This window comes from Xenopus tropicalis, chromosome 5 (genome assembly GCF_000004195.4).
Source record: "Xenopus tropicalis strain Nigerian chromosome 5, UCB_Xtro_10.0, whole genome shotgun sequence".
Lineage (NCBI taxonomy): Eukaryota > Metazoa > Chordata > Amphibia > Anura > Pipidae > Xenopus > Xenopus tropicalis.
Genome location: NC_030681.2, coordinates 97,318,733 through 97,334,157, shown reverse-complemented (window position 1 = coordinate 97,334,157; position 15,425 = coordinate 97,318,733).

Below are 15,425 nucleotides of genomic sequence, written 5' to 3'. Positions count from 1 at the left end.
GATTCTGGGGAATACAGAATAGGCACAACTGTCTGTCTACTCCAAACTATCAAGTCGCAATGCTTTCCTAAAGTTATTGGTTTTTATCAAAATTTGTGATTTTTTTTAAAAATCGCTTCAAAGCTTCCAGTCTATAGTATCTTATCTCCTACAGGTCATAAAGTAACCAAATAAAACACCCTAAATATGAATGCCTGGGGTCCACTGAACAGTTTGATGCCCAATATGTATAGGTTTATCTAAGTATGTGGCATGTAGGGGCCCCAATGTGAACATACCCCATATGAACTGTCATTTCTGTCATTTCAGCTTCTGCAAAATCAACACATTTACATCATTATATGTGGGATAAAGCTAGTAAAAAGTATGCTCACCCCAGAAAGTCATATATTTTTGGAAAGTACACATTCCCCCGAATCTAAAATGGGTACCCATGTCTTTCTACTCCAAAGTACCAAGCCGCACAGCTTTTCTAAAGTTAGCAATTTTGATGACATTTCCAAAAATCCCCTCAAAGCTTCCACTTTGAAGCATCTTATCTCCCACATAGCATTAGGTACCAAGATAAAACACCCTGAATTTGAACGCCAGGGGTCCACTGAACAGTTTGATGCCCAATATGTATAGGTTTACCTAAGTATGTGGCATGTAGGGGCGCCAATGTGAATATACCCCATATGAACTGTCATTTCTGTCATTTCAGCTTCTGCAAAATCAACACATTTACATCATTATATGTGGGATGAAGCTAGTAAAAAGTACGCTCACCCCAGAAAGTCATATATTTTTGGAAAGTACACATTCCCCCGAATCTAAAATGGGTACCCATGTCTTTCTACTCCAAAGTACCAAGCCGCACAGCTTTTCTAAAGTTAGCAATTCTGATGACATTTCCAAAAATCCCCTCAAAGCTTCCACTTTGAAGCATCTTATCTCCCACATAGCATTAGGTACCAAGATAAAACACCCTGAATTTGAACGCCAGGGGTCCACTGAACAGTTTGATGCCCAATATGTATAGGTTTACCTAAGTATGTGGCATGTAGGGGCCCCAATGTGAACATACCCCCATATGAACTGTCATTTCTGTCATTTCAGCTCCTGCAGAATCAACACATTTACATTATTATATGTGGGATAAAGCTACAAAAAAGTACGCTCACCCCAGAAAGTCATATATTTTTGGAAAGTACACATTCCCCCGAATCTAAAATGGGTACCCATGTCTTTCTACTCCAAAGTACCAAGCCGCACAGCTTTTCTAAAGTTAGCAATTTTGATGACATTTCCAAAAATCCCCTCAAAGCTTCCATTTTGAAGCATCTTATCTCCCACATAGCATTAGGTACCAAGATAAAACACCCTGAATTTGAACGCCAGGGGTCCACTGAACAGTTTGATGCCCAATATGTATAGGTTTACCTAAGTATGTGGCATGTAGGGGCCCCAATGTGAACATACCCCCATATATACTGTCATTTCTGTCATTTCAGCTCCTGCAAAATCAACACATTTACATCATTATATGTGGGATAAAGCTACAAAAAAGTACGCTCACCCCAGAAAGTCATATATTTTTGGAAAGTACACATTCCCCCGAATCTAAAATGGGTACCCATGTCTTTCTACTCCAAAGTACCAAGCCGCACAGCTTTTCTAAAGTTAGCAATTTTGATGACATTTCCAAAAATCCCCTCAAAGCTTCCACTTTGCAGTATCTTATCTCCCACATAGCATTAGGTACCAAGATAAAACACCCTGAATTTGAACACCAGGGGTCCACTGAACAGTTTGATGCCCAATATGTATAGGTTTACCCAAGTATGTGGCATGTAGGGGCCCGAATGTGAACATACCCCCATATATACTGTCATTTCTGTCATTTCAGCTCCTGCAAAATCAACACATTTACATCATTATATGTGAGATAAAGCTACAAAAAAGTACGCTCACCCCAGAAAGCCATATATTTTTGGAAAGTACACATTCCCCCGAATCTAAAATGGGTACCCATGTCTTTCTACTCCAAAGTACCAAGCCGCACAGCTTTTCTAAAGTTAGCAATTCTGATGACATTTCCAAAAATCCCCTCAAAGCTTCCATTTTGAAGCATCTTATCTCCCACATAGCATTAGGTACCAAGATAAAACACCCTGAATTTGAACGCCAGGGGTCCACTGAACAGTTTGATGCCCAATATGTATAGGTTTACCTAAGTATGTGGCATGTAGGGGCCCCAATGTGAACATACCCCCATATATACTGTCATTTCAGCTCATGCAAAATCAACACATTTACATCATTATATGTGGGATAAAGCTACAAAAAAGTACGCTCACCCCAGAAAGTCATATATTTTTGGAAAGTACACATTCCCCCGAATCTAAAATGGGTACCCATGTCTTTCTACTCCAAAGTACCAAGCCGCACAGCTTTTCTAAAGTTAGCAATTCTGATGACATTTCCAAAAATCCCCTCAAAGCTTCCACTTTGCAGCATCTTATCTCCCACATAGTGTTAGGTACCAAGATAAAACACCCTAAATTTGAACGCCAGGGGTCCACTGAACAGTTTGATGCCCAATATGTATAGGTTTACCTAAGTATGTGGCATGTAGGGGCCCCAATGGGAACATACCCCCATATGATCTATCATTTCAGCTCCTGCAAAATCAACACATTTACATCCTTTATGTGGGATAATGCTACAAAAAAAGTACATTCACCCCAGAAAGCCATATATTTTTGGAAAATACACATCCCCCCGAATCTATAATGGGTAAATATTTCTTATTGCTACAAAGTACCAAGCTGTAAAGCTTTCCTAAGTTTGCAGATTTATATGACATTTCGAAAATCGCATAAAAATGTTGCAATTTGCCGCATTTATCTCTCACAATTTCTTGATAAAGATCAGATAAAGACAAATCACCCCAAAAAGGAACACCAGAGGTCTACTGAACAGTTTGATGCCCAATATGCATAGATATACCAAAGTCTGCGGTATGTACTGAACCCAAAATGAAAATAGCGCATAAGGATTTCTCGCCTGCCAGCTCAGCTTTTGCACACAGAGCCCCCTGTCAGTGTATTATGTGCCAAAACTTCCCCTAACCATACAGTGACCCCCACAAAACCATATATTTTTGGAAAGTACACATTCTGACAAATCCAACAAGGGTAAAGAGTCCTTTCTACACCAAAGTACCAATCTGCAGAGCTTTCCTAAAGTTATTGGTTTTTATGACATTTCAGAAAATCGCCTAAAAATGTTGCAATTTGTCGCATTTATCTCACACAAATTCTTGCGTACAAAGGCAAGTCACCCCAAATAGGAACACCAGAGGCCTACTGAACAGTTTGATGCCCAATATGCATAGATATACCAAAGTCTGCGGTATGTACTGAACCCTAAATGAAAATAGCGCATAAGGATTTCTCGCCTGCCAGCTCAGCTTTTGCACACAGAGCCCCCTGTCAGTGTATTATGTGCCAAAACTTCCCCTAACTATACAGATCCCCCATAAAACCATATATTTTTGGAAAGTACACATTCTGACAAATCCAACAAGGGTAAAGAGTCCTTTCTACGCCAAAGTACCAATCTGCAGAGCTTTCCTAAAGTTATTGGTTTTTATGACATTTCAGAAAATCGCCTAAAAATGTTGCAATTTGTCGCATTTATCTCACACAATTTCTTGTGTACAAAGGCAAGTCACCCCAAATAGGAACACCAGAGGCCTACTGAACAGTTTGATGCCCAATATGCATAGATATACCAAAGTCTGCAGTATGTACTGAACCCTAAATGAAAATAGCGCATAAGGATTTCTCGCCTGCCAGCTCAGCTTTTGCACACAGAGCCCCCTGTCAGTGTATTATGTGCCAAAACTTCCCCTAACTATACAGAGACCACCACAAAACCATATATTTTTGGAAAGTACACATTCTGACAAATCCAACAAGGGTAAAGAGTCCTTTCTACACCAAAGTACCAAGCCGCAAAGCTTTCCTAAAGTTATCGGTTTTTATGACATTTCAGAAAATCGCCTAAAAATGTTGCAATTTGCCGCATTTATCTCACACAATTTCTTGCGTACAAAGGCAAGTCACCCCAAATAGGAACACCAGAGGCCTACTGAACAGTTTGATGCCCAATATGCATAGATATACCAAAGTCTGCGGTATGTACTGAACCCTAAATGAAAATAGCGCATAAGGATTTCTCGCCTGCCAGCTCAGCTTTTGCACACAGAGCCCCCTGTCAGTGTATTATGTGCCAAAACTTCCCCTAACTATACAGAGACCCCCACAAAACCATATATTTTTGGAAAGTACACATTCTGACAAATCCAACAAGGGTAAAGAGTCCTTTCTACACCAAAGTACCAAGCCGCAAAGCTTTCCTAAAGTTATCGGTTTTTATGACATTTCAGAAAATCGCCTAAAAATGTTGCAATTTGCCGCATTTATCTCACACAATTTCTTGCGTACAAAGGCAAGTCACCCCAAATAGGAACACCAGAGGCCTACTGAACAGTTTGATGCCCAATATGCATAGATATACCAAAGTCTGCGGTATGTACTGAACCCTAAATGAAAATAGCGCATAAGGATTTCTCGCCTGCCAGCTCAGCTTTTGCACACAGAGCCCCCTGTCAGTGTATTATGTGCCAAAACTTCCCCTAACTATACAGAGACCACCACAAAACCATATATTTTTGGAAAGTACACATTCTGACAAATCCAACAAGGGTAAAGAGTCCTTTCTACACCAAAGTACCAAGCTGCAAAGCTTTCCTAAAGTTATCGGTTTTTATGACATTTCAGAAAATCGCCTAAAAATGTTGCAATTTGCCGCATTTATCTCACACAATTTCTTGCGTACAAAGGCAAGTCACCCCAAATAGGAACACCAGAGGCCTACTGAACAGTTTGATGCCCAATATGCATAGATATACCAAAGTCTGCGGTATGTACTGAACCCTAAATGAAAATAGCGCATAAGGATTTCTCGCCTGCCAGCTCAGCTTTTGCACACAGAGCCCCCTGTCAGTGTATTATGTGCCAAAACTTCCCCTAACTATACAGAGACCACCACAAAACCATATATTTTTGGAAAGTACACATTCTGACAAATCCAACAAGGGTAAAGAGTCCTTTCTACACCAAAGTACCAAGCCGCAAAGCTTTCCTAAAGTTATCGGTTTTTATGACATTTCAGAAAATCGCCTAAAAATGTTGCAATTTGCCGCATTTATCTCACACAATTTCTTGCGTACAAAGGCAAGTCACCCCAAATAGGAACACCAGAGGCCTACTGAACAGTTTGATGCCCAATATGCATAGATATACCAAAGTCTGCGGTATGTACTGAACCCTAAATGAAAATAGCGCATAAGGATTTCTCGCCTACCAACTCAGCTTTTGCACACAGAGCCCCCTGTCAGTGTATTATGTGCAGTAACCCCCCCTAACTATACAGTGACCCCCAGAAAACCATATATTTTTGGAAAGTACACATTCTGATGAATTCAAAATAGGTAAAGTTATTTTTGTACACCAAAGTTACACCTGGCAAAGCTACGCTAAAAACAGATCAGGAACACTTATATAGGGATAAAATGTGATAAAACCACAAAAATTGTGCAAATCAGTGAAACAACAAAATAAGTTACATGACAGTGTAATTAATGGCCAGAATATCTGATCCAATAGTTACGCTGTCAAAATAAACAGTTTTTAGGTAAAAGAAAATAAAAACAAAGTGGTAAAATGAAAAAAAAAAAAAAAAAAAAGCAAAACAAAAAAAACCCAAAGTGTTTGTGTATACATGTGTGTACATGTGTAAAAGTTGTGTGATAGTGTGTAAGTGTGTATATGAGTGTAAATAAGTGTATAAAAGTGTGAAAAATGAAAAAAAATAAAAATAAAAAAATGCTAAAATGTGTGCTGTAAGTGTGTGTAAATGTATGTAAGTGTGTATAAATGTATGTAAATGTGTGTATAAGTGTGTAAAAGTGTGTAAATGCAAGAAAAAAAAAACTCCTTACCTGTTCCTGAAGACCGATCGCCTCCTTCCTCATTTGGGCCGGCGCTGGGGGAGAGGGAGGAAGCAGGAAGCAGCAGATGCGATCGCGTCTGCTGCTTCCTGGAGGGTCCTGCGAGCGATCGGCTCGCAGGACCCTGATGACAGCCCCCCTGGCACATTGCCCAGGGGGGCTGTCATTGTTAGAAGCCCTCTGCAGCGGCGGCACATGCCGCCGCTGCAGAGGGCAGCGCTTAAACGCCAACGACGTATGAGACACGTTGTTGGCGTTTAAGCCCTTTTACTGCCAGCACGTATGCCATACGTGCTTGGCAGTAAAAGAGTTAAAAAGCAAATGTGCTTTTTAACGTGTATTTTCCCTCAATGTATGCACTAGAGGTGTCAGAGAATCAGGGCCCACTCTGTAGTGGCACAAATGATTCAGGTCAGTTAAATTAATACCTGATGCAGAACATGATACTTAAACAAAGTAAAATTAATTTAAAAAAGGCACCAGGGCCTCATAAAATACACCCTCAAATACAGAGAGAGCTTATTTCAGTTTTAACCAGGAACGTAGGAACTTTGGCATTGCAATAAATTTACTTGGAATTTTTCATAGCCCTTTCTAAAGTAATGTCTGTTTATTAATGACTTATCAAAAGGCATGGTAAGCAATATATTTGTGCATGCAGAACTATGCAGCTCAATTACTTCCTTCTAGGTATTCTTGCAGCAAGATCCTGATAAACTGGCAAACAGGATTAGTAAGTGGCAGATGAGATTCAATGTTGATAAATGTAACAATATGCAACTAAGATCTAAAAATATGTAGCCAGAGCTTTAAATAGGCTAAGTTAGGGAAACTATTGATGTAGAAGTATCTAGGGTTCTTAGCTGTGGCTGTGACTTACCTGTGGCAAGTAATGCCAGTCAGCAGCAACAAACAACCAGCAAGGTTTTGAACTGAATTAAAAAGGTATGGTGCTTCTTTGCAAACCACAGAAGTCCTCATCTTACATATGCAGTCTCCAGTTCTCAAAAGGAATATTATTGAAACAGAAAAAGCACAAGGAAGAATGACTAAGCTGGTGTATGGAAAGTCTCAGTAATAAAGACATGCTGCCCAAGTTGGGATTGATTACGCTGGAGAAGAAGGTCTTACTGGGGATAAGATTTTGTTTAGTCAAAAAGGTTGAACTCAATGGATGGGTCTTTTTGTGCCCTAAATTACTAGGCTACTATGTATTCACTTTTATCTTGGCTTAAATGTGGCTATTAATACATTTTATTATCTTATATGTGTACAGCTTTTATGTGTTCTGTCTTGTAGTCTAGCTATAGTTCATACTGGCCCTAAACTGCTACAAATAAAATACAAAGCAAATAAAAACTGAACTATTGAGGTCAGACAGGTTATTGATCACAAAGTGCAAACATCTGTTTAAACAGCTCAAGCTGTTAAGGATAAAGAAAATTTCCTACATGCTGACATTTTCTTAATAAATTATTGATTACCAAACTTTCATAAACAATAAGACATTTAAAATTAAGCTTAAAGGTTAAAATAAGATTACTGACTATTCGTAATTTATTTATATACAAACAAATAGATTGCTAAATCAAAAGAATTTTATGCTGTATGTTTTTAAGGAAAAGTAATATTTGTTTTTCATATAAGAACATTAAATGTATACAACTATTGACATGTCGTTTCCTGCTTTTTGCAATGGGCTTCCTGATTCTGTACCAAGATCAGCTCTTCTGCAACGGGCAGAAATGATCAACAAATGGCTAGCTAGGGCAGAAATGATCAACAAATGGCTAGCTAGGGCAGTAATTATCAACAAATGAATAGCTAGGGCAGAAATGATCAACAAATGGCTAGCTATGGCAGAAATGATCAACAAATGGCTAGCTAGGGCAGTAATGATCAACAAATGGCTAGCTAGGGCAGAAATGATCAACAAATGGCTAGCTAGGGCAGAAATGATCAACAAATGGCTAGCTAGGGCAGAAATGATCAACAAATGGCTAGCTAGGGCAGAAATGATCAACAAATGGCTAGCTAGGGCAGAAATGATCAACAAATGGCTAGCTAGGGCAGAAATGATCACCAAATGGCTAGCTAGGGACAGAAATTATCAAAAAATGGATAGCTTTTGGTTGTGGGACATTTGATAGACCAAAGTAAGAGTACTTTGGTGAAGAATTGGTTCTACCAGCAAGGTAGCATGAGGCATTGCAACTAAAGTGTCAGGCCGAGGAGTGGAGGTCATAGCCAGCAAGCCCACAAACGTCTCACACTAACCGGAGGCTTGCCTGAGGATGAGAACAGGAAGCACGGGAGTGGAGAGAGGCCGGAGAGCCAAAACGCAGTAACAACAGGATCAAGCAGGAGGATGGTCAGACAGGTCTGGGTCGTGGCAGGCAGAACAGGTTCAAAAGCGGATTCCAGGCAGAGGTTAAAAACAGAAGAATCAGAATAGGGAAAAATGCCAGGCACCAGGATAAATTGATAACCAAGCAAAAATGGCTTGTACATGGCGACTATTTACAGGGTGGCGACAAGACGCAAGTGTGCGCTGCGTCAGGACGCACGTCGAAGCGTATGGACATGTGCACGTGACTTTTCGGCGTGCGTAAATTTTCCCCATGCCGCGCGCGCCTGTTCGTTATACTGCGCGCGTCTTTGCGCATGCTACAATACGAGCGCCCGTGCGGCGACTCCTTAGACGCATGCACTAAACGGGGAGCATCCTTACATAAAGTTTGCAATTTTTATATAAACAACAACCACAGAGAAAAAAACTCTTTTTCTGGTGGTATTACTGCACTAGACAGCATATATTTGCTTATTTGAATTATTTTTATAGCAGTAGCTATGTAACAGAAAATGTAGTGGCTTCTAACATTCTCTGCAAAGCCACCCTGAACAAATTATTTTCTATATGTTTTAGTGCCATTTTAATGATTAGTTTTTTTTTAACAAACACCTTAGTAGTTACTGTATTTCATGTTGGAAGTTAGCCATTGTTCTATGACACTAGCTTTGAATTAAAAAATATATTTTTGTTTCTTTCTTTAGTCTTTGAAAGTAATACTAATTAGGTATACACTGAGCTGCCTATATACAGTTAGTTATTCACGTACAATAACGCTTTGTTTTTCTTTGTCTGAGACCCAGTGAGATTAAATGATCTTTAATCAGAAATGAAACACAAGTAACCATGGTTGAATTGAGTGTTAAATCCATAATCAATTAAATCACAATTTTTCTGTTTTTGAGGATAAGGTATGCCTTTTTCAGTGATCAAGTTTGAGATGCAGCAATATGCTTTATAATTTTTACAATCAAGTGCATTACAAGTGAAATAAAGGTGAATTTATTATCTTACAATAGTTTTACACTAGGGGGCACATTTACTAATCCACGAATCCGAAACCAAATGGGAAAAATTCGGATTGGAAACGAACATTTTGCAACTTTTTCGTATTTTTTGCGATTTTTCCGTCGCCGTTAGGACTTTTTCGTAAATTGTCGCGACTTTTTCGTAGCCATTACGACTTGCGCAAATTGTCGCGACTTTTTCGTAGCCGTTACGATTTGCTCGTATATTGTCGCGATTTTTTGGTATTGAGCGCTCGTAAACGGCGGGCAAACCTTTCAGACTTTGCATGATTTTGGAAGCCTCCCATAGGACTCAATGGCACTCTGCAGCTCCAACCTGGCCCAAGGAAAGTCACGATACTGAAGCTTGAATGAGTCCGAAACTTTAGTACTCGGCGCGACGGCTACGAAAAAGTCGTAACGCTACGAAAAAGTCGCGTCAATTTACGGAAAAATTGCAAAATACCGATCATTATGAAAAAAAACACATTCGGACGCTTTTCGGACGTTCGTGGATTAGTAAATGTGCCCCTAACACTTTACTAACATTAGTTTGCAGCATCCGTGTGCTATCTCTAGGAGTGATACCTGGAAGAACTACAGGGGATACACTGTTGGAAGGCATCTCTCTGGTGGCATAGAATGTATTACAGGAGAGAGGAGACAAAAACAGACTCAGTCGATGGGACACTGGTTGCATCTGTGTTGTTTTGCTGCCAGCAAGGGTATACACTTTGTAGAGAGAGAATGAACTGCTGAAGGGGGATGATACATGGCTGGGAAGTATAGGGATAAAAGAAGCACTGCCAATTGCAAGGGGCACTGCTGCTTTAGTGGCTGTACTACAGGGCTGCAGCAGAAGAAATGTAAGTGCTCACTGCAGATTTACCCATTCTCCTCGAGCTATTTACTGTTTCTATCAACCACTCCTGGGCCATGACAGCATGACAGACCTTTCTTAAACCCAGTCAATGCCATGTGTATTTGTATAAATAGTATACATGTACAGTATATTCACCTACATCTTTTAGTCAGAATTCCCTGCTACTTACTCAACTACTCAGCTGGGCTGTGAAATTATCTCTCAGTACATTGATCATTCTAACAAGCTTTGTTGTTATGCTTGTGAAATGGATAAATGAATCAACTGTCAATTAGCTATTCATTAAATGAATTATTAATCACCCTGGTTTTTGGGGATTTTGAATGTTGATGAAACATTTTCTCTGTTAAATGTGTTTAAGCTGAGAGATGAAATATCCCCTCCTGCTGTATTTGTCTCATGTATGTCTTTTTTCTGCTTAATGTTTTTTCCCTTGAACCCCTTCATCAGCCTCTCAATATTTGCACAAAGTGAACATCAATAGCAATATTTTATTGCAGTTTGTTTACATATGTGCTTAATGTCATAATATTTTGCACTAGTACAAACTTAACTTATTAAATAGGGAATATTTTAGAGCAAGTAATCAGAAACAGAAGAAATGTGTCTTTTTCTGTCAACTAACCTAAATCAAGTTACATAGTTACATAGGGTTGAAAAAAGACCAGAGTCCATCAAGTTTAACCCATCCAAGTTAACCCAGCACACACAAGCTATACTTACCAATCTATACACTCACATACATAAACGATATATACAACCACTAATACTAACTGTAGATATCAGTATCACAATAACCTTGGATATTCTGATTGTTCAAAAACTTATTCAGGCCCCTCTTAAAGGCATTAACAGAATCTGCCATTACCACATCACTAGGAAGGGCATTCCACAACCTCACTGCCCTCACCGTGAAAAACCACCTACGCTGCTTCAAATGGAAGCTCCGTTCCTCTACTCTAAAGGGGTGGCCTCTGGTGCGTTGATTGTTTTTATGGGAAAAAAGAACATCCCCCAACTGCCTATAATCCCCTCTAATGTACTTGTACAGAGTAATCATGTCCCCTCGCAAGCGCCTCTTTTCCAGAGAAAACAACCTCAACCTTGACAGTCTAACCTCATAGTTTAAATCTTCCATCCCCTTAACCAGTCAGTTGCACGTCTCTGCGCTCTCTCCAGCTCATTAATATCCCTCTTAAGGACTGGAGCCCAAAACTGCACTGCATACTCAAGGTGAGGCCTTACCAGGGACCTATAAAGGGGCAAAATTATGTTCTCATCCCTTGAGTCAATGCCCTTTTTTATACAAGACAGCACTTTATTTGCTTTAGTAGCCACAGAACACTGCCTTGAATAAGACAACTTATCTATAAAAACCCCTAGATCTTTCTCCATTAAGGATCCCCCCCAACATTCAGTAGATAGTTTGCATTTATATTAGTTCTACCAAAGTGCATAACTTTGCACTTGTCAACATTGAACCTCAAGTTACAATACCAAGGCGCTAAACATTCAGTTTACTTTACTGTACATCAGACAAGCGCTATTTACAATATCTAAGTGGCACAAATGACTTTATTACTAGACATGTCAGTACAAATTACAGCTCTCCAATTCACAATATCCTGTAATATTACAAATAGTTATATATCTAGTTTTTCTCAAATCTAGTTTTCCTGCAAATTATATGCATTTGTCTCACTCTTCCTGTCATTATTATTATGAAAACAGCTATCATTCTAACACCAAACTCATGTAAGACTTAAGCATAGCTCATCCTTTGATTGGAAGCAGGTTTACAGTATTAAAGCTATGTAATGTTTTCCTGCAGCCATTAGGTTTACACTGTGTGCAAGTTTAATATTTCATCTTTGTGAAAGTAATATGGAAGTTCTGGACAACCCACATTCCTTCCACAAAAATGGGATGTATGGAAAAGGATTTACTAAGTTCTTTAATGGTCACCTGATTGGGAAGGAATTTTAGCTTTCAAATATATTAGTTGTTTAATTGATCAACCCCTGTGAACCTGGCTTAGATGGGAATATGCATTTTTACCAGATTAGATAACGCTTTGTACTTATTCATGCATTCAATATTTTAATTATAAGTGTATTGGGTACTAGTACTTAGATAAAATTAGATAAAAGATAAAAAATAACTTACAATAGGAATAAGCACCCTTTAATCAGTGATAGCATTCTATTACATAGTACAGGTATAGGACCCGTTATCCAGAATGCTCAGGACCAGGGGTATTCTGGATAAGGGGTCTTTCAGTAATTTGGATCTCCATACCTTAAGTCTACTAAAAAATTAATAAAACATTAATTAAACCCAATAGGATTGTTTTGCATCCAATAAGGATTAATTATACATACCTTAGTTGAGATCAAGTACAAGGTACTGTTATTATTACAGATAAAAAGGAAATAAGTTTTAACATTCTGAATTATTTGATTAAAATGGAGTCTATGGGAGACAGGCTTTCCATAATTTGGAGCTTTCTGGATAACGGGTTTCCGGATAAGGGATCCCATACCTGTACAACGAAATTCCTCTTGTAACTATTTCACAGTTGCTAACTTAAGGTGGCCATACTCATTACAGTTATGATCTTTCACGTGACCATTGGTCGTGTGAAAGATGGTTCGTTTTCTCTACTAACATTAAGAGCTAAATCGTCGGGTATGCAGGTAGAAGCAAAAGAATTTTACCTCTGTCTGACAATCCAGCATTAACATTTTGTTAATGTTGAAATGAAAGTGATGTTGCATCCTGTTAGATCAGCAAGATGACCGATATCCAAGGCTTATGCCGATATCGGTTGCCCCATAACCCACTGAATATTGTACAAACCTTTGTACCAAGTACTTTGTAGCCACACTTTCTTGCAAAAACCACTCCTTACAGATCAGTTCCAGCTATATTTGCTAGCTTTGATGTTTTACAACCCAACCTGTTCTAAATCCTATCATATCTCAAATTTGTTGGCAACTCTCCCCTTAGCAGTCATTTACTATAAACAAGGGATTTTTTTCCTGTGTAGCTTCCTTATCAAGTGTCTTTAAATGTCTTTTATACAGGTATAGAATCTGTTATCCAGAAAAGTTAGAAATATGAGAAGGTCAACTTCCATAGACTCCATTTAATCAAATAATTCAAAATTTAAAAAAAAAATATTTCCTTTTTTTCTGTAATAATAAAGCAGTAGTTTGTACTTGATCTCATCTAAGATATAATTAATTCCTACTGGGGGCAAAACAGTCCTCTTGGGTTTATTAAATGTTAGAATGTTTTTTTAGCTGCCTTATAGTATGGAGATCAAAATTACAGCAAGATACCTTATCCAGAAAACCCTGAGTCCCAAGCATTCGGGATAACAGGTCCCATACCTGTACTATCCATCCAGTCCTACATGCTTCTAGTCAATGAAAGTTGGGTCTAAGATATCATAAATAACCGCACATAAGACACTCCTTACCTCACTTACCAACCCCATTCTAGTAGAAGGGGTATGAGGGGCCCAAATTTTAATAAATCAGACCACCTATAATTACAGAGGGAAATGTACCCTTGTAATTTCTACATTCTACATTTTTTCAGTGCTTCCACCTATTCCCAGAAATGTTTATCATATAGTTGCTGCATGAAACAGATAAACGACAAAATCATTTTCAGAAACTATAACATAAAGAAGCATTATGGTGATACAGTTAGCAATCAGCTTAACAGTTCTATAGCTGCCTAGGCTACTTTTTAGAAAATTTCCATACATTTATGACAACAGCAGATAAAGCGCTTTTTAATGGTTACGTAACCATCAAAATTATTTCTCTAATAGGACAGTAAACCTTTAAACAGTTGAAAAAGTTCAGTTTTTTAATATTTGTGTTGCTTAGCAACAAAAAGTCTTGCAATGTGTTGGTAAAACGATTTTTAAAAATGTAGCCAAATGTGATTCTATAAATAATTTAAAATGTGATGAATAAAACACAATTGTTTTATCATTTTGCTTTCTTGGTATTATTGAATTCTAAGTGTTTCATAATTAAAATGTATAGCAATAGAGTCTGCAAAAAAAAAAGAATATATGTCAAACTTTAAAAATAATACCATTAGAATAAAGAACTTGCTCTTTTTAAGCAAAAGTATTACATATAAATTATAATATGCGCCATTGCAGTAAAATGTCTGCAGTAGAATAATCAGGGGTTTAATTACAACACAGGGCAGAGCACAAACTGAATGTTTTCGACACAAATTGCAGAATTCCAAAGTAATTGCAGCTGCGTGATAAGTTGCAATGGCCACAACTAGCATTAGCACCAAAAGGGATAAAAATTAGAATTTCTTTTGGTAAATCATATGCAAGTTGTGGCACATGGTGTTTCCCCAGAAGTTTTGTTCGAATAATATAGCTATCAGTACATAATAGTGGCATCAGCAATCAGTTTACTAGGTGCAAGTTAGTTGCACCTATTGATACAATTTACTAAAGGAAACCATGCAATTATCCGGGCTGACCGTAGTTTCAGGGTATTGCACCCCCCAGCTATAAAAGCCCCATGGACCGGCCTGCCTCGACCCCCCCCCCCTCACCTCTCCCTTATTGCATACTCAGTAACTTAAAAAACTGCCCTTGTGCTGGACTGCATAGCAGCTTTTTAACAAGCTTTCAATGTACTTCTATGTATAAAGCTGACAACGATTTCATTATGACTGAGCATGAGGTAACTTATAATTCAGATAAGCAGAAGGGTTAGTATTGATCCATTACTAGTTTGGATTGCACATTAGATTGCACTGGGTTGATAACTGATCAGCCCCCAGATAAACTGTTGACTGCACTGAAGTATGTGTATCTAATTGGTCTTTCAATTTAAATCAAGTAGTTGCTAAATCATATATATTTGAACATTTATGAAGTATTCCTGTTGTATGAAAGCTGTGATTTGCCATATGTGTTACGTGAATAAAATCCTTTAATTTGTAAACCTGTGTGACAAATTAGTCAACTGTATAACTGGATTTTTCTTGAACATTTAAACTTGTATTTTATTTCCAAATATTTTTAATTTAAAAGTTTTAGGCATATACATGTATGTGGTCCAACACAGGACA